Below are 21,994 nucleotides of genomic sequence, written 5' to 3'. Positions count from 1 at the left end.
AGAATCTCATTCTGTATAGATTCATTCCCCTTGATGAAAAACTAAGGTTCAGGCACATGACCTTCTGATGATCTAACTTCAAGTATTAGAGAAGTGAATGGAACACTAATCCCATAGGTGAGCTTTAGAACCCATAGTTTCTCTCAGCAGGGCTTTCAGTAGAAGCTTAGAATTGAAAAAAATCTTAGGCAGTGCTGTATGAAGTCTTGGCATGGTAATATGCTCTCTTAGTTAATGAGAATAAATCTCTATGATCTGAAAATCAAACCAGGGGCTAGTATGTTTGATGCCTAAATGAAAATATATCTTTATAGGTATGAATGTGGGTGTACATTCAGGTAGTTATTTCTCCCAGGAAAGGACTTCAGATCAACTATTGACCCAAGTATGCAAGAATATATATGTGTATAATAGCATGACAGAAAAAAAAAAAAAAACCTTGCTGAGGAAAATTACTGAGATGCAAGCCAAGAATTAGGCAAAGCAGAAAGATTTGATGATTTACCTAACTGCTATCACCAGAACAGTTATGCTGATTTCTCAAGAGAGACCAAGTCTCCTTCCCCAATCCCTCAATGCCCAATGCATAGAATTTTCAAAGATACTATATACTGTTTTCAAGACTTGGTGTAAAAAGTACTAACAGTCATGTCTGTTATGACTCACTGTATAGCAGTATAACCATTGTTTAGATGCCATTTATCACATGGCCATTTCTATGCCTGTACCCACAGGTAGGACTCAATAAAATAATTAAATTATATTTTATTATTTAATATCTTGTATGTTTTAAGTAATGGAAAATGTATGTATTTTATTTTTCAGTATTGTGTCAATTTTTCCATGTGTGTATACTGCTTTAACAGTAAGGGGAAAATGAAGTTATGCTAATTTTAGAATAATAAATGGTTCCCATTAACACTTTACTTGGCCCCCATGCCAATACAAGTTTGCTCACTACTGATTGAGAGGGATGCTCATCCGCATCCCTCATTCCCACTGGGGAATTTCTCTGGAACATATATTATCTCTACCAAGCCCCTAAGATATACTGAACACCAACTAGGTACACTGTATTTCAAGTACTTGAGATTGCTGGCAAGAATATGATGGTCATGCTTCAGCTTTTAGCATAAAAAAATGCTGTGGACACATTAGAATGTAATATTCAATCATTGAAAGGGAATTTCAAATCATAGTTCACACACTGACTTCCATGTTGGTGGTCTCAGAAAAGCACTAAAGTTGAGACTCCAGTTAAATCTGCAGCTTCTATTAAATTTGACTCCTAGAGACACCTTCCTGCAAATATCTTATTTTTTTTAGTGTAGAACAATTCATATAACATACACCCTTCTGTTGACCTGTCTCTTTGAACCCTGCAGGCACTTGACAACTGATGAATAAAATAATATTGTGTGTTCTTGGGGCTACTGCAGACACTTTTGTGTCTATAAAAACTCTCATTTTTTCTGACATATGGGAGAGGATATAACATGGAGAGAAGCTGTGTAGAATAACTGAGATAGCATGGTTTAAACCCCAGGGGCACTAATGACATTGTATCCACAGAGCAAAGTTAGAATATTCTATAATGATGTCATTAGACTCCTGAAAAAGCTAACTTATTGCTGAGTAGAATTTCTGTATTGCATTCTCTTTAATAGAGGAATAAACTCCAGGGTGTGTGGTTGTGTGTGGATATTAGCATTGAATATCTGTGCCTCCAGTCACTCTACTGAAGCCATCTGACCTTCCTGCATGCAGTTTAGTCAACTCAGCTGCCCTTTTGATGGAGACAAATGAATTTCCAGGATTATGCAGGTCAGGTCTCTGGGGGTCAAAAACTGATTATTCAGTTGTGCCATCACCTTTGTTCTACCTGGACATCTTTGAACATTTGTTCTGTAGGTCTTCACCTTTGATTTGGTGTCCCACAATGTTTATTCCTGTGAAAGTACATATGCAGAGATCCCCAAGTGATGCCTGTAACACATTCAAAAACCTTTCCCATTGAGGCAGACACCCAAAGCAGACAGTCCAAAACATTTATTTGAAAAGCAGCACTGAAGTCAGGGAAACACACGCACGCGCACACACACACACACACACACACATGAAAAAATAAGATATTAAAAATTTGAGACCATGGTTCTGCTGCTTATTAGCCGTGTGACCTACAAGAAAGTATATCATCTCTGTATGACTCAACCTCCTTACCTGTAGAGTGGGGGCACTAATAGAATCTCTCTCTAGGGATAGATCAAGTGAGATAAATATGTAAAACTCTTAGTACTCAGGAGGTGGTAGTAGCATTGATCAATGCAGATGCAGGAGTAATTGTGTCTGGACTTTTATCAGAAGAGCATCAGTTAACAGAAATGTAATCTTCCTAAACCAAGAATTTAGATTGTGTTTATATACTAGCTGGTCATATTGTCAGCACTGCAGCTTTTATAAATGTCTCCCTATCAAAACACCGCAATCTTTATGTTGTTGAGTTCTGTTTAAGCTCTAGCCCCAGACAATCCAAATTTGCATTCCCCACATTTGCATTCTGTATTTCACTGTCTCAAAAAACAAATACGAGAAAGTAAATTTTCAACTTAGAACACCCATTCTGTCAAACTGATGTGCTGTCCAATGAATGGTGGAAAGAAAGAAACACATCACCCCAGTAATATGTAAGCTCTCTGAAAATATCAAGTAAGCCCAATGCCAATATGATATAATGAGATTTTTTAAAAGCAGTGTTGTAGTCTAACGAGATTGGCATGGTTTATTAATGGCCTGTGCTTCTTTTGAAATGGGAAGATAAAGTATCTTGTTTCCTGTTGTTTGGTGTGACACACAAAGACTTTTGTATACCTGCTGATGTTTAAATAAATCTGAGGAGGTAGAATTTGACAGTAAATTGCCACGTAAGGTTTACAAAAAGAGAGAAAGGAATGTTCAGACAACAGTGGTCCTATCTTTCCATTAACAATTTTCGTTCTAAACTCATATGTACATCACAGCACATCTTTGCACCATGTGGTTGATCTGTATTTAGAAGAGCCAGGCCTGAATGTTCCACTACATGCCACTCCTATGTCTGAGTGTCACTAGGATTGACTCAGTTTTATCATAGCATCCCTGGGGTTGAAGATGATCCATATTTACAGAATCTTAGGATGTGTTTTTGACCACAGTTTAAGTACTTTATGTGACAGTCTAGCCTCCCATATACACTTGTTAAGGGGGTGCGAATCCCAGTTTTGCTACCTAGAATTTGATTTTTCTTCAGAGAATGTTTACTTCTATTGATATAATTAGAAAAAATACTGGTACCTAGCTCAAAGGGATCTAGCCCATGCTCAATATTCGTTAGGCAATGACAGTTGTTACATTAAGTCAGAAAGTCACATTCTCATATAGAGAATACAAGGCAAATATTGTTTTATTCAGGTCAATACTTATATAAGAAACTTTTCCTCCCTCTATGTTTCCCCATCATCCCAGGGAGTTCACACTTCTTAGGTCACCTGGGTAATATAGAAATGCCAGAGGTCAGTCTGAATTTCCAAAACCTTTGGAGTGTTTACTGACCCCATGATACTTGGCAATAACCTGGAATAGGCAATGTGAAGTCTCAAGCACGTTCAAGAAGCCAGTTTTGAAAAACTGCCTACATCATGGCAACAACTTGTTATATCTATTTACATGGCACCTTTTTTTTCTACACATGGTCAATTTTTCCAGAATGTGAATGTTATAAATATTACCATTTTGGTGGTAGGTTCATTCTGTGAATCTTTGGTTATATTTTTTCCACCTCTGCTATCTTCACTTCAAACTTCAGCCTTTTTCTTTTTAATCCAGAGGTTTTCCCTTTGAAATTAAACATCTTTATTCACTCACTAACACCCTTCTTTACTCATTCTTCTCTGCACAGTGCTAATCACATTACCCTATAAATCAGCCCTCATTAAAAAAAAATAGCAGACATGGCTCCTGGTTTATTTAGGAATATAAGTGTAGGTTACAAAAGGAAAACTTAGCTTACCTATACTTTATACTTATTTCTAATACCTGATACTCAGGAGTACTTTGACAAGCTAAGTGAACTTGAGAATGTGTACAAAGCAATATAGTAAGTATAAAATTTTTCTGTCACATACAAAATACATGCATTCATGTCTGCACATGTCTGCACTCAGGGAAGGCTTCCTGGAAAAAATGGCAAATAATTCCATTTCAGAAGCTAAAAAGGGAACTTTGGGATGACAAATTTTATGCAAAGTGACTACTCTTTGTAGTTTTGTTCTGCATTCATATCCCGTAAATAATATGTTTTCAGTAATCCACCATATTAAATTATCCTTTGCTGGAACAATGCTTCATGGAATTAAAAATACATTTTCCTCACTCCTGAAATGCCCTTGAAAAATTTGAGATTATACTAGGCCTTTTTATGATTCTAATGTTTTTGTCATCAAGAAAAAGTCAAACTAATTAAACTATGTGAGAACAGAGTACCTGAAAATGACCTCTTAGTGTCAGCCTATGTCTGTAGGTAATTCTCTCAACTAAATGTATGCATGTTGTACAGAAAAGGGCACCAGGAAGTCAGTGGCCTTTCCCTCTGTGCTCTGTTCAGACTCCTCCACTTGCCTTTCAACGTGTGGAGGACAAAGAAATGTCATCAAATCTCTTATTCAGCTCCTAGTGTAACAATGATTAACAATATTCCAGTGTTTCCAGTTATCTTAAGATATATGAATATAATATATGAAGAGTCCTTCAATATAGTTTATTTTAATTGTTCTTAATAATCAGTAAAATTTGACAAAAAATTAGTTTTACAAAAACAAAAATTACATTTACTTCAACTATGTTATTGAGGATATTGTTTGTTACGTTACACAGATCCTTATGAATTTCTGCAAGAAGACATTTCTCATGACTTAGTACTGGAATAAATAGATTAAATAATTATTGAATAATTATTATTTTGGGGATTAATAGTATTTTTCCATTTCTATTGGTTGATAGATAAATCGGACCTAAACTTTTACTCCCTCCAGCAAAATCTATAGATATTTATGGCAAATATTCTGTGTACTAACCTTATCCCTCTTTTCTTCACATTTTCAAGTCTCACAACTCAAAAAACATCAATATTTTTTAAAGTTTACTTTTCAACATAAAGACTTATAGAAAGCGTCAGGGTTTTTTGGACCATACAGTTACAAAATATGGTTTAAAATATAATAATGATTAAAGAAAATATTGTAAATCTACTTATTGATAATATCAGAGATTTTAAGATAAATTTGAACAAGGTATGATTAAAATGATTAAGCTCTCTTCCCCAAATTTCACTTATCTAAACTATTACATCTTTTATAATGTAGGACAGGAAATAGTCTGTATGTTCATCAGTAGGCAATTGGTTCAATAAATTGATGTACTAATGCAATAAAAATAATATGTGACTCTTAAAATTATGATGTAGAACAACATTTAAAATATAGAATGGTATTTGCAATATGTTATAAAATTTAAAATGTCAGACTACAAAATAGTCTGTTTAGGGCTGTTCATGTCACGGGCAAGAATAACTTTCATTACACACATATAACTGAAACACATATACACACACACACAAAAAGATTAGAAATATATGAAATAAAATTATGACCATCTTAAAACAGTGTCATTACTGATGAATTCTCTATTTCTTTCATCTTTGTAATTTTTTTTGTATTTTCTAAATTCTCTATAAGGAACATGTGTTATATTTTTAATCAGGTAAAAGTATTTGATTTTAAAAGCCAGATATGAAACATTTATTGTTATCCCATACAGCAGATAAGTCCTGCCTCTCAAAATAAGCTATAAGAAAAAGATTCCTAAATACTCAATGAAGAGCCTTTTCCACTTCAATGGCAATAGTGTAGTATCTGGAGATTGGTAAAAATAGCTAACAAGAAGATTCTACATTCAGTGTCATTCTTTTCTTTCCTCTGTGTTCCCATAGTCTGTATTCCTGTTATAGCACTTGCCCCCTTGAAGTCCACTTATTTGTTTAGTAATCTTTGGTTCCACACCCTCCACCCATTAGCCTGCATCTCATTTGAGGGAAAAGGTGACTCATATTTTTAACATTCCTTAAATATCTGTGGAGTGAGTATGTGAGTGACTAAGTGAAAGTTAAAAAAAGTAGAAACCCTTGCTGCCAATCAGAACAGGATAACAGCAGACAAGACACCTTCTCTTGCAGCCAATTTTCTTGCCTGACTTTGTCTGTATAATTGCTTCAAATCTGTATTTCCTTTACCTATCTAGCTTCAGCCTAAATGTTGAATATTGTATTTTCCCTCAAAGAATGTCAATAAAGATTTTATTTTTTTCAATTACTGTTGCAGGGAATGTTTCCCTTTAGGAAAACTAAAATTTAATAACTTTTCTTCAGCAAAGTTGACAATCTCTTTATTCTCGCCATGATGACTGTAGTCAATCAGTAGTCAGTTGGAAGCCAAGCTGAACATAAAGTGATTAAAAGAAAACCAAAACACAAATGCACCCTCTTGAAAACCTAATCACATTATGAAGCTCTAAGCATGAGTTATGAGGTAGCTGTGGCTGGCTGGGTTTTGATGAAGTACCTATAATTTCATATCAGCTGCCACAGGACTATTTCCTATAGCCTTTCTGACTTCTCTCTAAGTTTAAAATATGATTTACCGTGTTATCATCTACTTATACAGTCTTCAAGATCTACCTAGGAAAAAAATAGTATTAATAATATGTTAAACTGTATTGCATAAGATACTTATTTTTCCACATTCATATGGTGAAATTCAAGTGATAAAAATAAAATAGGTAATTCATTAGATTTCAAAGCTCTGGCTGTTAAAATAAAAGCATTTTTTCAATTCAGGAATCCAGCCATGAATGTATATGTTATCAGCAAGCACTATAAATACGCTTCTTTTGCAAATATGTACATTATTTTTTTAATTTTTTTTTAATTTTTTTTCAACGTTTATTTATTTTTGGGACAGAGAGAGACAGAGCATGAACGGGCAAGGGGCAGAGAGAGAGGGAGACACAGAATCGGAAACAGGCTCCAGGCTCTGAGCCATCAGCCCAGAGCCCGACGCGGGGCTCGAACTCACGGACCGCGAGATCGTGACCTGGCTGAAGTCGGACGCTTAACCGACTGCACCACCCAGGCGCCCCAATATGTACATTATTTTTATGCAGTTTAGATTAGGAGTGATTAGACTTATTTAAGGGATTATATAATGACGATTAATTTCAATGTATTGTATTCATAATTCAACTCTTAACCAAATTTATTGATGCTAAATGTAAGATTTTGTTTTAGGAAGGTTAATTTAATAGGGAAATCTTAGAAACTAATTTCTTAGGCTGTTTTCCTGAAATGGGTTATTAGAAATTGATACCCTATAACATTGTAAGCATCTTAGATTTTTGTTCTAGGTCAATATTCTGCAGAAATAATTTGATCATCTGGATGACGAGTCTGAAGTGTAGTCTCTGTCTCCACATGCAGAAAAGGGAAAGCCAAACCTTTTTTGCAGTGGTCACCTAGGGTTGGCTGGAATCTTTTATGGAATAAATAGCATTTACGGCTTATGTATCATCATGGTAGCAGCTCTTTTAAAAGTTAGCTCTTTTCGTTGGCCAAGATATTCTTTATTTTTAAGAGAACACAGATTTTATATCCACCTGGTTAAATATCAGAAGTCTGTCTGTGCATCTCCTTGTCTTCTCCTTGTCATTCTTCAAGACACAGGCTTTAGAGAAAGTATCCTCCAGGCTCCAGTGGACTTTCCTTCTTAGTGCTCCCATAGGGTTTCCAGCCTAATAATTTAATTAATCACTCCATTCTTTCAGCCAATGTTGAACCTGTTTTACGCTGGGTACAGTACTTGGCACTGGGGATGGTGATAAAGAAAGAAATGATTCCTGTCTTTCTATGGCTTGCAGATTTATAGAGAAAACAAGAACAAATAGCTTTTAAGAAAAAAATATATCAGGCACCTGGGTGGCTCAGGCAGTTAAGCATCCGACTTCAGCCCAGGTCATAATCTCATGGTTTGTGGGTTCGAGCCACATGTTGGGCTCTGTGCTGACAGTTCAGAGCCTGGAGCCTGCTGCAGATTCTGTGTCTGTGTGTCTCTCTCTGTCCCTTCCCCGCTCATGCTCTGTCTCTCTCTGCCTCTCAAAAATAAATAAGCATTAAAAAATTTTTAAAGAAAAAACATATGGGGGACCCTAGTGGGTTAAAATAAAAACTCCCTGAAAAAAATTATAAAAGGAGTAAATCTAAAGGATAAGTAGAAAGTCAGCCAAAGAGTTGGGGAAGAGGTTCCCAGGCAAAGAGGAGTTACAAGATTTGGGACAAATGAGGGAGTGGTAATTTGAAAGGCAAGAAGGAGGAGGGTAGAAATGAAGTGGGAGGACCATGGGAGACCAAGATACCAGAAGGGCCTGTGAGTTACAGTTCAGATGCTGTGTTAAGGACCAAGAAAGAGATTTCCCCACAGTGGGGAAAACCAGAGCATAGGAGGGAACTAGTTAAGATGCTGTGGGTGCAGGAAAGCCTGGGGACACACAGCACCAGACAGGTGGGGTAATGCTTAGTAGGCAGAAGTGGCAGGACTTTGAGATCCAAGTTTGCATCTAGCATATACCCCTGTCATTCTGAATTACAGTGACTTATTTTGCTCTATCCCCGGTAAAACCATGAGTCTTTTACAGGCAGTTTTTAATAAATCTAGAACTGAACTCAGTGCTTGACACATTTTAGGTGCTTGGCACACATTCAGGAATAAATCTTAATTGGTTCTATGTTGTAAACTGTCTTGGAATAATGTTGTTATTATGTTCATACCTCTAGAAAACTTTCACTAAAATTGCAACCAAAAGAAGTTGTGCTTTCTGAATCTTAACTGTAGAGAACAAACTGATGGTTACCAGAGAGGAGATGGATGGAGGAGTTGGATGGGGGGATGGATGAAATATGTGATGAGGATTAAGGAGTATACTTGTGATGAACACTGAGTAATGTATAGAATTGTTGAATCACTGTATTGTACACTTTAAAGTAATAGAACACCATATGCTATCTACACTGGAATTAAAATGAAAAACAAAAAACAAAAACAGAAACAAAACAAAACACAAAGTTGTGATTTAAGTTGCTAACTATGTAATTATTTTTTAAAATTCAATTTTCTATTTTTATATTTTAAAACAATAGTGAAGCTAAACTTAGAATCCAGAGGTTTTTACCCTATAATTATACACACTTATGAATTGCTGGGTAAGCTCCCTAAACCCAAAGTCCAAATTATACTTCTAATAGTATTGTTTGAATTATTTTAGAACTTTTCTAGGATTTACACACACACACACACACACACACACACACACACACACGCACATACACACACGCACATACACACACAGAGTTTGTTTTTCTTCTTTTCTTCTTTATTAAAAGGTGATTATACATTACATAGATTTTGGAAACTTTCTTTTTTCTAATAACATATCCATGAATATCTTTCCATTTAGGAAATATTCCCTAGCTTATTTCCTTTAACAGGTGCAGCTTATCCACAGATGGAAACACAATGAATTTATTCCCCTACTAATGGGCATTTGTAATTGTATCTATTTTATTCACCAATATAAACAATGCTGAAATGAACATCTTTATGTCAATGCTTAATTCCTATAGGACAAATGTCTAGAATGAAACTCACTAGATCAAAAGATATATTTGTATATTTATATGTGTGCATATATATAGTCAAATTGCCCTCAAAAAATGTGTTATTGGATTCTACTGCCAGTGATGTAGGAATATAGGTATCCTTGCCTTTTTGAAAGTTTGCATTATGCCTCTTTGCTTTTACAAAAGACCTACTTTAGTATTTGTTTTTGCTAACAAAAAGAAATCCAAAGAGGATTTTCACTTTTACACACACACACAAAAAAAAGGAAGAAATGAAAATAGGGTTCAATGTTTGTTTTTCAGTAAGTCATTATAGAGGCAACAGGAATCCTGAGCAGCCACAGTGGTGCTGCCAAACTCCTTCCCCCAAAATTATACTCAGCATCTCAGCATCAAGCTGCCACAGCTTTGAACCGTGTCTGTGAGCATCTGTGCTTTAATTTTGTGCATCCGTTAGCAAGATGTGTCCTAAGGTATCAGAAGAGCCTCAGAGAGGTAATTTGGGGGTCTGGGAATGCTCAAAAATTTTGCCATGTAAATTAGTGGTAACTGCTTCATTACGCCATTTTGACGTATGAAAGTCTACATAGGAATGCTCAACTTTTGAACAGCAGGAAAGCCAGCATTGACATCCTCATCAAAACTGGCCAAGATAAAGAAGAGATATGTTCAACTCTTTCAATTTTGAATTATGTCTAGACGATTTCCTAGGCTTTACTTACAAATCACTCATTTACTTTTTAGCTTTGTCCTTACTGCCATTCTGGAGTGCAAACCTTATCTTAGGGAGGGGTGTGCGTGGGTATGTGTGTGTGCTGTCCATGTTGAGAGAGAAAGAGCATACACACAAAGAGAGAATGCTTTTTCATAAAAACCTGTTGTTATGGGCACAATATCCTTTTTCACTTCTCTATGGTTAATAATTATAAATAATTTTGAGAACTTGTGTTCGATTTTGGCAAACTCTTTCCTTTGAGATAGGCATTTCTCTTGCTTCATAATGTTGATGTTCCGTATATATGGTGATTCTTTATTGACCATTTATATCTATACACACAGGTCTTGACCTAGCATGGAGATCAGCAGCAGCTATGTAATTCTCTTTCAGTGTGAGAACTCTCTCTGGAATGGGAGCACTAATTCTAGGACTCAGTGATGGAGAGATAAGTGATGCCTATAGCCCTTTAGGCAAAGTATGTGTGGAAGTGTTAGACAAGTTGGGGACCTTGGACATAACAGTAAGACTCATGATCTTAGACACTTGATAAAATATAATCAGATTCTTTGTTCATAGCTTACTTTGGAGAGAATAAATTTACCATGGTTACCCTTTGTTGTTTTATTATAGATACACAACTAAATAACAAAGGAGAAAGAAAATAATACCTACTTTTTCCCAATGAAACCTTTCAACTGAATGATATAGGGATATATATATCCCTATTGCTGTTGAAATACATGGCATCTTTTTAATGTGTTGGATGTTTGTTAGTACAGTGTTGTGTACTAATGGATAATAATAGTAGCAACTACACTTATTTCTTTCACAGCAGTTATCATAATCTGTATTAATTGTGTATATTTGTCTGGTTGAATATTTATTGCCCATCTCTGCCAGTACTTTGTGGCAGGCAGAACCATATCTCTCTTACTAAGCATCATAGATACAAAAGTCAAGAAAATAGACATTGCCTTGGCTGCCATTTTTATACTACTATGTCCTCGTTGCTCAAAGGAAAGATGGTTACTATGATATTATCTGACTTCCTGGCTGCACAAATGTGACTAATCTCTTAGAAGAACACTGTTCATGTGAAGTAGAACAATGCCCATATGTTCATCATTAAAAACTAGAGTGTGTTGTTGTTGTTATATAAATATCTGGTTGACTGTAATGGAGTCCCAAAAGCTGCTGATAAATAGGTACGTGTGAGGAAGTAAACACAACCAGCATTAGGAATAACATTGTCATTTTCTCCATGCCCCAAAATAGAATGGTTTCCTGAGATAGGGAAAACCATATTTGTCAGACATGAAATTTATGTTCCTTTGAAAGGGGCACCTGACATTGTAATGAAAGTCACAAAAGCATGTAAAGAGGTCTAGAAGAAAACAAAATGTTCCAAAGTGTAGAAATAATTGATGGAATCATAATAATGCTGATTTTAATAACAATCAATCTATGAATGGCCTGCCAACTTCACTCTTTACCACATTGTACTCTTATTTATGATGATTCTAATGTAATTGGAAGTAATTTTAAATTGCAAATGCATGTAGTACTTGGATAACAGAAATTCCTTTTGGGTGGCTGGGTCACCATTGTGTCTGACTGTGTCTTCCCAAGCTTTGAAAAGGACACATCACACACTGTGTGGATGTGGCGGTGAGGCAAACCAGAGGGTCCTCTGCAGCTGTCAAGGAGATCAACAATGCCAGCTCATATTCTGCAGTCATAATTTAGTAAAATGATCCTGACCAACACTCAAATTTATTTTGATGAGGAAAAGCGCAAAGTACATACTCAAGCCTCTCTGATGAAGTCTTTAGCACACAATGGATTCTTCTCCATGAGACAGATGGCCTCACCCTTGGCTACCTGTCCCAGTTAGTTGATGGTATTTCCAAATGAGCTACCTGGCTGTTGAGTCTTGTGTGGGTATGCACATGCAGAGCCATCAGCTAGGTATTGGCACAGAATAGAAAGCTTTTGCATTCAGAAAACTCCTAGCTCATTCCCTGTACCTTCAGCATCAAAATTGCATCAAGAATTATCAAGAATAATGGCACACACATTTCACTCATAGTATAAATGGTGAAGCTGAGAGAATGAGTCTTCAACAAATGAAATCTTGTACTGTCAGAGCTTGAGTAATATTTAAGAAAATATTCCTCAACACAAATACTCTTGTCTATTCTTCTTCTCTTGCAAGGTGGGAACCAATGGAAGAATGTAGTTAAAATATTTCATTGTAAGAATAAAGCGTGCTATGTGCTGTTGTAGGAAGATTGGATTATTTCTTTTGATCACCGAAAGTCCTTTTCCCATTAATCATAAGATTAGTAATAGTTATTGTAACTGTCATAAGAAGACGCATCTTAATTGAACACCTGTTATACTGAACCACTCTCACATACATTATCTCAGTTAATTCATGAAAGTTCTGTTAATAAATGTCCAGATTTCATTAATATCACCATTGTATGGATGAGATAAACTGAGACATGTAGACAGGAGCCTCTGGCTCAGGAATACATGGTTTGTGAGTAGAGAGGTCAAATTGCAACCCAGATCAGATCTTCTGAAATCTGTATCATTAGCTCTCAACTAGTACTCAGTGCTATCTTGGTGGTTTCCATCCTGGGCTCATATTTTAAAACAAAACTCATGGAAACCTCAGGTGGATTTGCTGGTCATCGATAGTTACACCTTCCCTTTCATTACTGTCCAACTTTGCAGTTTCCAAAGCCAACTTTAAAAGGGAATTGTGGAATGTTTGTACTGTAGAATATAATTGTATTTTTTTAAAAGTGACTCAAATGTATGGTTTAATAAGAAAAAAAATGAAGCCATCTGTGAAGATAAAAAGTTATCTCTTCTTTTTGTGTCCACATACCCCAAATCTGCAATGCCAACATAAAGTCTGTTCCTCTGTTTTCATAGCTCAAGTACATGTAAGTCTGGGTTTTTACATTCCACCTTGAATCAATCAAGCAAGCAATATTCTCTCCCTCTCACTCTTTTTTCCCCTCTCTAATTTTCTTTTTCCTAGGGAACCCCTGAGATGATCTTTTAAGTACTGTTGGGAGGAAATGCATTTTCAATATCTCAGTGGTTGGTACTGCCAGTTCATTGATACGTTGGTAATTCTTTTTCAGAGAATTTTCGTTCCTACCTTCTACTTATGAGCTTCTACCTGGTCCCAGAGCTTACAAAAGTATTGTGAAAACACAAAAGCCTTTTTAAATTGAAATCTTCAAAACGTTTTAATTCTAAACATCATCTAAACAACATATAGTTCAGGTAATTCATGACAGATAGGTACACAGTAGTCTGTGATAGGTGATCAAAAAACGAAAAAGCTGTGTCCCTGTTGCTAACTACAGGGTACATTTGCCTTTCTAAAAATGGCTAAGGGTTATAGAGGGAATGGAACACAACAGCTGGATAAGAGCACCCATTAGGATTTTCAACAGAGTGTTATGATTGGTTAACCCACTTGTAGAACCAGATAATATCAGCTGGTGGAATGCGATAACCTGAGTTCTAATCTAGCATGACCATCAGTAGTAGTATTACCTTGAGCAAGTCACTTTCCACCTTTTAGCATCAAATTTCCTCATCTATAAAATGGGAATAATAAATCTATGTTTCTCATACAATTGATGTAAAGATTAAACAAGATAATGCATTAAAGCATTTAGAATAGTTCCTGACTCATAATAAGACTTGGAATTTATTGATCACTTACTACTATTTGCCACAGTCCACTTATCCATCCCATGACAAACGATATCTTTATAAGGACACATTGAGTATATGCATGTGAGAAGTGTAGGGCAACTCCTTATTAAATGCCTAAGCAATGCAACTTCATGCTTTAATAGCCAAAAAAAAAACAGGTTTTATGTAGAGCCTCTGACTTTTCTTATCCTTAATGTTTTAGATTAGAGATGGAAAAGTCTGCTATCTTGGGTGAATAATGATGCATGTCTTTATGACTTAAGTGTTTAAAGGAGCTGTAGCACATTTGTTAAGATTTATTTCCTCTCAGGCATCATAGCCCAAAGGTTGCTGCATGTTTATGTGGAGGGCCTATTTTCTCCAGGTAGTTCTGTACAGCAGTCACTTTGATTGAGCGAGGGCTTTAAAAATGGAAACGTGTTTACAGAGTAGAAAAGGGAGGCAAGTCTTGGCATAAGTGGGACTTGATGAGTTTCTATGGTAACTTCATTCAGTATCACAAGGGCCAATCTCATGGAATGAGGTGATGTTCAGAGATGTGTTCTGGAATTTTCTTGAAGGACAACCTAACTATTAAGATTAAGAAAAAAGTACAATTTGTCCATCACTTAACTTTGCTGGAACTCTGGAGCCATTAAAAGGAACTGGTACATTATATATTAAAGATATTAGATATTAAAGATATTAGACATTAACTTAGATATTAAACCTTAACAAGTGAAGCTTAAGACCTGTTGGTACATGAGAGATCTCTCAGCTTAGAAGCCCCACTTCCCATTTGCCAAAGACCTGTTGAAATTCTGAGGAAAGAGACAAAGCCAGATTCCAGAACACTCCCAGTCTCATCACCAGATTCCTACTTGTTGAAAAATCTGTTGTCAAATGTCTTAGAACATGTCGTCAGACACATGTAACAAAAAGGATACCTAGAGCATGGCGGTAGTGGTATCTCAGCTTTAATTTTTTCATTTGCTACTTTGCTATTGAGCTTTAGTGATGTGTTCTCTGCTAACCTCAGAGCCAATTGACTCAGGTGTACTACAGGGTACCAAGAAACAAAGTTTGATTTCTTTAAGTCTGCTGTTTTAAATCAAATGGCACGTATGTAACATTTAATTGTATTTACTTATTTAGAGCATATATACATATATAACCAATATGTTCATTCAGTATAATTGTCAGTACATATGCAGAAAGGCTACAGAGACCACTGTTTTCTGAAAGAAAATGAGAAGGCTCAGCTGCCATTATAAAGTGGGGAAGGGTGAAATGGAAGCATCGGCAAGGGAGTACACTGATCCTCCAACTTATTATCAGGGAAGCACACTCTCTCTGTTTACCTAGTGTTTTTTTATTTTGTTCCATCATCGCATTGACTGATATGTGATTTTGTTTACTAAGTGTGCTAGCACTGAGGTTGAGAGTTCACCGAAGTTTCAGTTAAGGTATTTAAAGAGAAATTCTAAGTGATCAAGGTACTTTGAGTTTAAGACTTAAAAAAAAATAAACCACTTTAGCCAATTACACACTTTTTATAATAGCAGAATTTGGTAGGGCAAAAACATGTGAGAATTTTCCTCCTTCTTCTCCCTTTCTCTCCTTTCCTTTCCAAATGGTATATCTTGGGATGTGTGACAAAACATTAGATTAAACAAATAAGCCAAGACAAAAAAAAAAAAAAAAAAAAACTTGAAAATCACCTGCAATCTTGTTGTTTAGCAAGAGTCCCTATCAACATTGTGAAATATGCTTCCAAGACTTTCTCTACAATTATATGTAGTAAAAATTAAAATAATAACAATAATATTTGTATGACATGCTGTGCTGGGCACTTTAAAAAATTTTACATTTAATCTTCTAAAGAGCCCCATGAAATATGGACACTCTTATTATCACCCTTGATGCGTGGAGAACCTGGGATAGAGACAGGTCAAGTGACTTCAGCAAGGTTATAAAGGTAGCGAGAGAGAGGGGCAGAGCCCGGATTTACACTCACACAGCCTGGCTCAGTATTACCTCTCCTAGCCACCCTGTTGGACTACTTCTTACTGTATGTATTTTGAAAGAAAAATGGCATCATATTTTACTTATTGTACGATGATTTTTTTCACTTGATGGTTTGTGAACTTTCCTTGTTGTTACATAGTCTTCTAACTCCTCATTTTTCATGATTCTCCTTGTGACTCTGTCTAAAATGAGCATGGGATAATGTATTTAAATGGTCCCCTTTTGTTGGTTATGTAGACTATATCACACTGCAGAAGGTTGTTTAATTGAGGAATTTCTATCTTGATCCTGGAAACACTTGTGTTCCAACTGACTCATGTCCCAACTTTGTTTGAAAAACAAAACAGATTGCATGTTGCAAGACAGAGCTGCTGGCAAAATACTCCATCGTGTCAGATTTATACAAACCCATCTCCTGCGTATTGCACCATGTCCTAGAAAACTGAAAACCATGAAAACAAGTGCTCATATTTTAAGGAACTCAATGACAGCTGATAAAATACTGCATTTTCTGTAGCAGTTTTTACATAAAGCTTCCACCTTAAAGAAATGGATTTGATGGAACTAGGTGGTAATTTTTTTAACACAAGCAGTGACAAAATAAACACCATCTGTTAGTATTGACTTATTCCACAGCATTCTCATGCTGGGTGATTTTATTTCACTTTTTTCAGAAATGGTTAATGACACATCTGGTAGTCAGTGAAGGTACACTTTGGGTGATTAAATGTGGTCATAAGTTTACACAAAATGCTAACAGAACATTTTTTCCCTTTCTATTGTAACCAATGGGACATGTCTGAATCCCCAGCTAGTTACTCATTTTAAAGCGTGGGCAGAGTTATCTGTTTGGTAGTAGTTAAACTTTTGGAACAATGTTGTGTATTTTGGGTCCTCTGAGAAGCAGACACTAAGGATTAGATATGCAAGAAATTTGGTGGTGGGGGGAGGGGCAGGGGGACACCTGTGAAGGCTGAAGCACAGGTGTAGAAGTGGGGAGAGCCTTCAGATGGCAATATGAGTCTGACACCAGTGGCAGGAGAGTGGGAAGGAACCAGGATTGGGAAGAAGAGCCCCGCACAGCAGCATATTCTAGAAGAGTGTCAACCAGGACAGTGAAGAGTCCACAGGCCAAAGTTGCCTATCAGAGCTTACTTGCATCCTACAGAAATGGACTCGAGGTAGTTTCTCCACTGTGTTTAGTCAGTGACTAGGAGCAGGCTGTGGGAAGCCTGGCCTCAGCACAGATACAGTGGTGGATCCAAACGGGACAGCAGCTGTGGCTCTCGTCACCTCTGTTCCCACAGCAGGAGATGTGAGGGGCACATTTTCATGGTCCCCACAAACATCCACACAGGCAATGACAAAGAAAGTTGAGATGACCACTGCATTTATTTAATTATCTCTGTAGATCTTTTTTTTTTAAGTTTATTTATTTATTTTGAGAGAGAGCATGCAACTATGAGTAAAAGAAGGACAGAGAGAGGGGAAGACACAGAATCCCAAGCGGGCTCTGAGCTGTCAGCACAGAACCTGATGTGGGGCTCAGTCTCATGAAACATGAGATCATGACCTGAGCTGAAATCAAGAGTCAGATGCCCAATCAACTGAACCACCCAGGTGCCCCTCTATAGATCTTTTAAAGAAGAAAATGGGATATTTTAAATGATCTCCACCCCTCCCCACCCAGTTTCTTCACTGGTCTCCAGCAAAGGGTTAGCATAGTTGGAGAAGTGGGTCCTGTTCTAATTAAATTCTATCGGTCTTCAGAAAGAGAAAAGTGCTTAACTCAGTTCTTACCTATTCATCTGCTCTTTTTAAAAGCTCTCAGTGGGGGCACCTGGGTGGGCTCAGGTTGAGCATCTAACTCTTCATTTTGGTTCAGGTCATGACCCCAGGATCATGGGATCAAGCCCATGGGATCTGCTTAAGATTCTCTCTCTCTCTCTTCCTCTGCCCTCTGCCCCTCTCCCCAATTTAAGCTCTCTCTCGCAAAAAAAGGAAAAAGCAAAAACAAACAAAAAAACTCTGTTTTTTTTTTTCTTTTTACTAAATAATTTACTAATTTTCTTTCTGTAAAAAGTGTCCCTCGGGTGTAACACAATTCTTGCCCCATGAACCCTTGAACCCCACCTCTTATTTGAATGGAAAAATCATCTTGGCATGAGAGAAGTGGAAATTAGGAAGGAATACATGCTTTCCAGTCATTCAAATCTCAAAACATATTTTGAGGGGCAGGAGGAAAGAACTGAATGTTGCATTATATTGTCACTTTCTGTGTGCCAGTCCCTTACATTGTCACATGCCTTAATTTTTACAGCTTTCCAAGGTAAGTGTTGTTATGCTTGTATTGGCATTGTTGGTTGGTTTCTTTGTTTTCAACAAATGAGGAAAATAAAGCTTAGATAGGTCTGATGACTTTTTAAAAATATTTTTTAAGTTTATTTATTTATTTTATTTATTTTTTAAGAGAGAGAGACAGCGAACATGGAAGGGGCAGAGAGAGAATGAGACAGAATCAAAAGCAGGCTCCAGGCTCCAAGCTGTCAGCATAGAGCCCAATACTGGGCTTGAACCCATGAACCACGAGATCATGACCTGAGCTGAAGTTGGATGCTTAACCGGCTGAGCTACCCAGGCGCCCCTAGATACATCTGGTGACTTTTTATTGGCCCACAATTAGAAAGGACAGATGGAGGGTTTACACCTATTCTTTCTCTGTTTTTCCTGAGTTGGTATACAGATTTGCTAGAAAGTTTCTGAATTCTGACAGATACTGTACTGTACTTATTTGGGAAAGACTTTCTAGCAAATCTGTACTAAATTGTCAGTTGATATCTTGGTTGTGTGGCTGTGACTTAGTTCAGTTCTCTGGACCTAAGGGTTTTTACCTGTAAAGAAAGGAGATTGTGCTAGATAGCATTTACCAAACTTCAGCCATTTTCCATCACCATTTTAGCCACATCTATACCACCTATAATTTATTTGCTTGATCTTTATTTAAATTCATTTCCTGAGAACAAACTGAGGGTTGATGGGGGGTGGGAGGGAGGGGAGGGTGGGTGATGGGTATTGGGGAAGGCACCTTTTGGGATGAGCACTGGGTGTTGTATAGAAACCATTTTGAGAATAAATTTCATATATTGAAAAAAAATAAATTCATTTCTCCCTTTTAACTTAAATATACTTGGAATGAAAACATTTTATCACTATTCAGAATGGAACACCAGAATAACAAGTAGAATTTTATGTATAGATACAATGTTTAAGTTACATATATATATATATATATATATATATATATATATACACAAATGCTAGCAACAAACTGAGTCTTTCTCCTTAATGTACTCAGAAAGGTTGATGGAAAATTGGAAACAAGTTATTTCCAGTGAGAATGTTATAGAGACTCAAAGCTATTGGACACTTTATCACACCTACTATCTTTTCATGAGTGGCCAGTGTCCTACACACTGGGATCCACTGGAAAAAAGTTATTTATTCCATAGCCATTCAATCTCATGCCCTTGTGATTTATATTCTCCCCTACCTTCATCTACCTATGGCATCATCTCTCCTCATCTTTTCAATTGCAAAATTTATAAGAATTATTAGTCCTCTGACTACAGATATGCTCTCACTACATCTTCACTTATAGGTGGAAAAACCTGTTCTAAGAATTAGAACAACTAAGAACATTTCCTTCTCTTTTTTTTTCTGGAAAGGTTCAAGAGAAGGAAGTAAACAGAGCCAGACATGGAAGTGGAGGCCTGAGGAAGCCACACTGTGTCTTCCATCAGCAGACATTTTACCTGGTGAAGATCAGTTTAAAGTGAATAGCGTGAATGACCATGGAGCTGAGAACATGGGCCAAGAGTTTTCTGTTGTATCCCATTTCTTCAGTCCTCTTGTGCTGCCCAACCACCAATAACCCCCACCAAATATTAATCCTTTATTTCATCTTACAGTTTTTAGAAAGAGCATGGTCATTGCAATCAAACAGAACTTGGTTCAAACCCTAAGTCCCCCACACCTAGGCAGAGATGTAGTGGTTCCTGGTGGATGGAAAAACTAGGGGTTTCCGGGGAGGTCTCTGGGGAGATTACAGGGCAGAGCCCCACAGGCAGAGGAAAGATTATAGGCTGAGGCACTTCAGACCTAGTGTCAAACCATCTGTCCCCAAGACATTGTCCTTGCCTCAGGTATGTGATAAGCAATGACTGATCTGTCCTAATTTCTAACTACTGGGGGTATGAAATTTGAAACTGCCTGCATGGTTAATGTCTGGGCTATTTTTCTAGTACCATTTGGGAAAGTGGGATGCCTCTTTCTTCACTCCCTGCCTTTATTTTCTATCTAATCATCTACCTCCTTGATTCACCACCATATTCTTTCCCGTTTTACCATCCTGTAATGCCACACCTGAAATTATCTCATTTATGCATATATCTACTTGGTTACTGCTGTTGCCCATCACTGGATCGTAAACTCCATATGATGAACCTTATCTGCCCTGTTCACAGCCTGTTCTCCAAGTTCCACAGTGCTTGGCAGGCAGTATTCGCTCAGTAAATATTTATTAAAAAGTCAAATGGATTGGTCCGAGGCAAATGTCCCTATTCACTCTAACTTAGTGAATTAGTTCCTAATTCTGGGTATATACTACCATCACTTGGGCTTTGTTGGAAACACAGTTTCCAGATCATCACCCCTGGATAGTCTGATTCAGTTTGGGTGAGCCTTAGGAATCTGCATTTTTAATAAGCATCTTAGTGACTGGACACAACCAGTGCCTAGACCAATATATGAGAATTACTCCCATGGGGAATATTACTGAAGGCAGAACTTCATTGTCAGCATCACTTAAACCACATTTCCTGAGTTGCAAGCAATTAATTATGTACCCATGATTTTTAAAGTATATTCCTCAAAAGCTTATCCAATTTGTGTGTTTCTGGTAGAAACAATTGTATTTATCCATAACCGGTTTGTGATATGGTAGGAAGACCTGCTATCTAGTCACATGCTTCCTCCCCAAGAAAAAGATCAATAGGTTAACAAAGAAAATGGTGAACTGCTGAGAGTTTGTCAAATGACCTTGGGTTTTCTTCTACAATGGCATCATTATACCATAGCATTGTGGCAGATAGCCTGTAGTATGACATACCCATTTGTGCTAGGAATGATGCTATTGTGAGATCTTCCATTGGTCCCCAGAAGTGCTGCTTGGTTGCCCTGCATGTATCCAGTTGGCAGTATAGAGATTGGGAGCCCATATTTTACAGTCAGGCAGCCTGGGTATGAATCATAGAATGACCACTGATTATATGAGGCATTTTACATAGACTTTGTGAGGCTCAGCTCTTTCATCTGTAATTAGGGATAATATTGTCTAACTCATGGATAATATTGTCTAACTCATGGGTTTGTGATGAGCTGTCAGGATAGTGTGTCTGGCATTTTGTGTAGATGGTGCTCCATATATGCAAAATCATAGCCTCCAGGAATATTAATTCATACCATTCCACTACCAGAAAATGCCCTACTAAGTCTCCAAAGTGTGAGAAATCTTGTCCCCGTTGGTTAAGGAGGGACTGGCCAAAGGTGTTTGATGGGGTGCAGAAAAAGTGAGAATAATGAGACTTTTCATGCTAAAAAAATCCCTCTGCCAAATTTTATTTGACATTTGCTCTATGAAATTAGAAGTTTTAATAAATGAATTTTTATTTTTTTAAATATGAAATTTATTGTCAAATTCGTTTCCA

At 36.9% G+C, this 21,994-nt stretch overlaps 1 protein-coding gene and 1 long non-coding RNA gene across 12 annotated transcripts in view; both read left to right on the top strand.

Annotated features, from left to right (window-relative positions):
• TENM2 (teneurin transmembrane protein 2) overlaps positions 1–21,994 on the top strand; it is a 2,391,334-nt gene that overhangs the window by 1,823,031 nt on the left and 546,309 nt on the right. The window lies entirely within an intron of this gene.
• Positions 9,499–20,194, top strand: LOC109503251. Its single transcript, XR_002162128.3, has 2 exons — positions 9,499–15,323; positions 19,955–20,194. It is a non-coding gene; the product is annotated as an uncharacterized LOC109503251 (long non-coding RNA).

This window comes from Felis catus, chromosome A1, assembly GCF_018350175.1.
Source record: "Felis catus isolate Fca126 chromosome A1, F.catus_Fca126_mat1.0, whole genome shotgun sequence".
In the NCBI taxonomy this organism is placed as follows: domain Eukaryota; kingdom Metazoa; phylum Chordata; class Mammalia; order Carnivora; family Felidae; genus Felis; species Felis catus.
The sequence above is the reverse complement of the archived record's forward strand: the minus strand, read 5'-3'. Positions and strand labels throughout refer to the sequence as shown.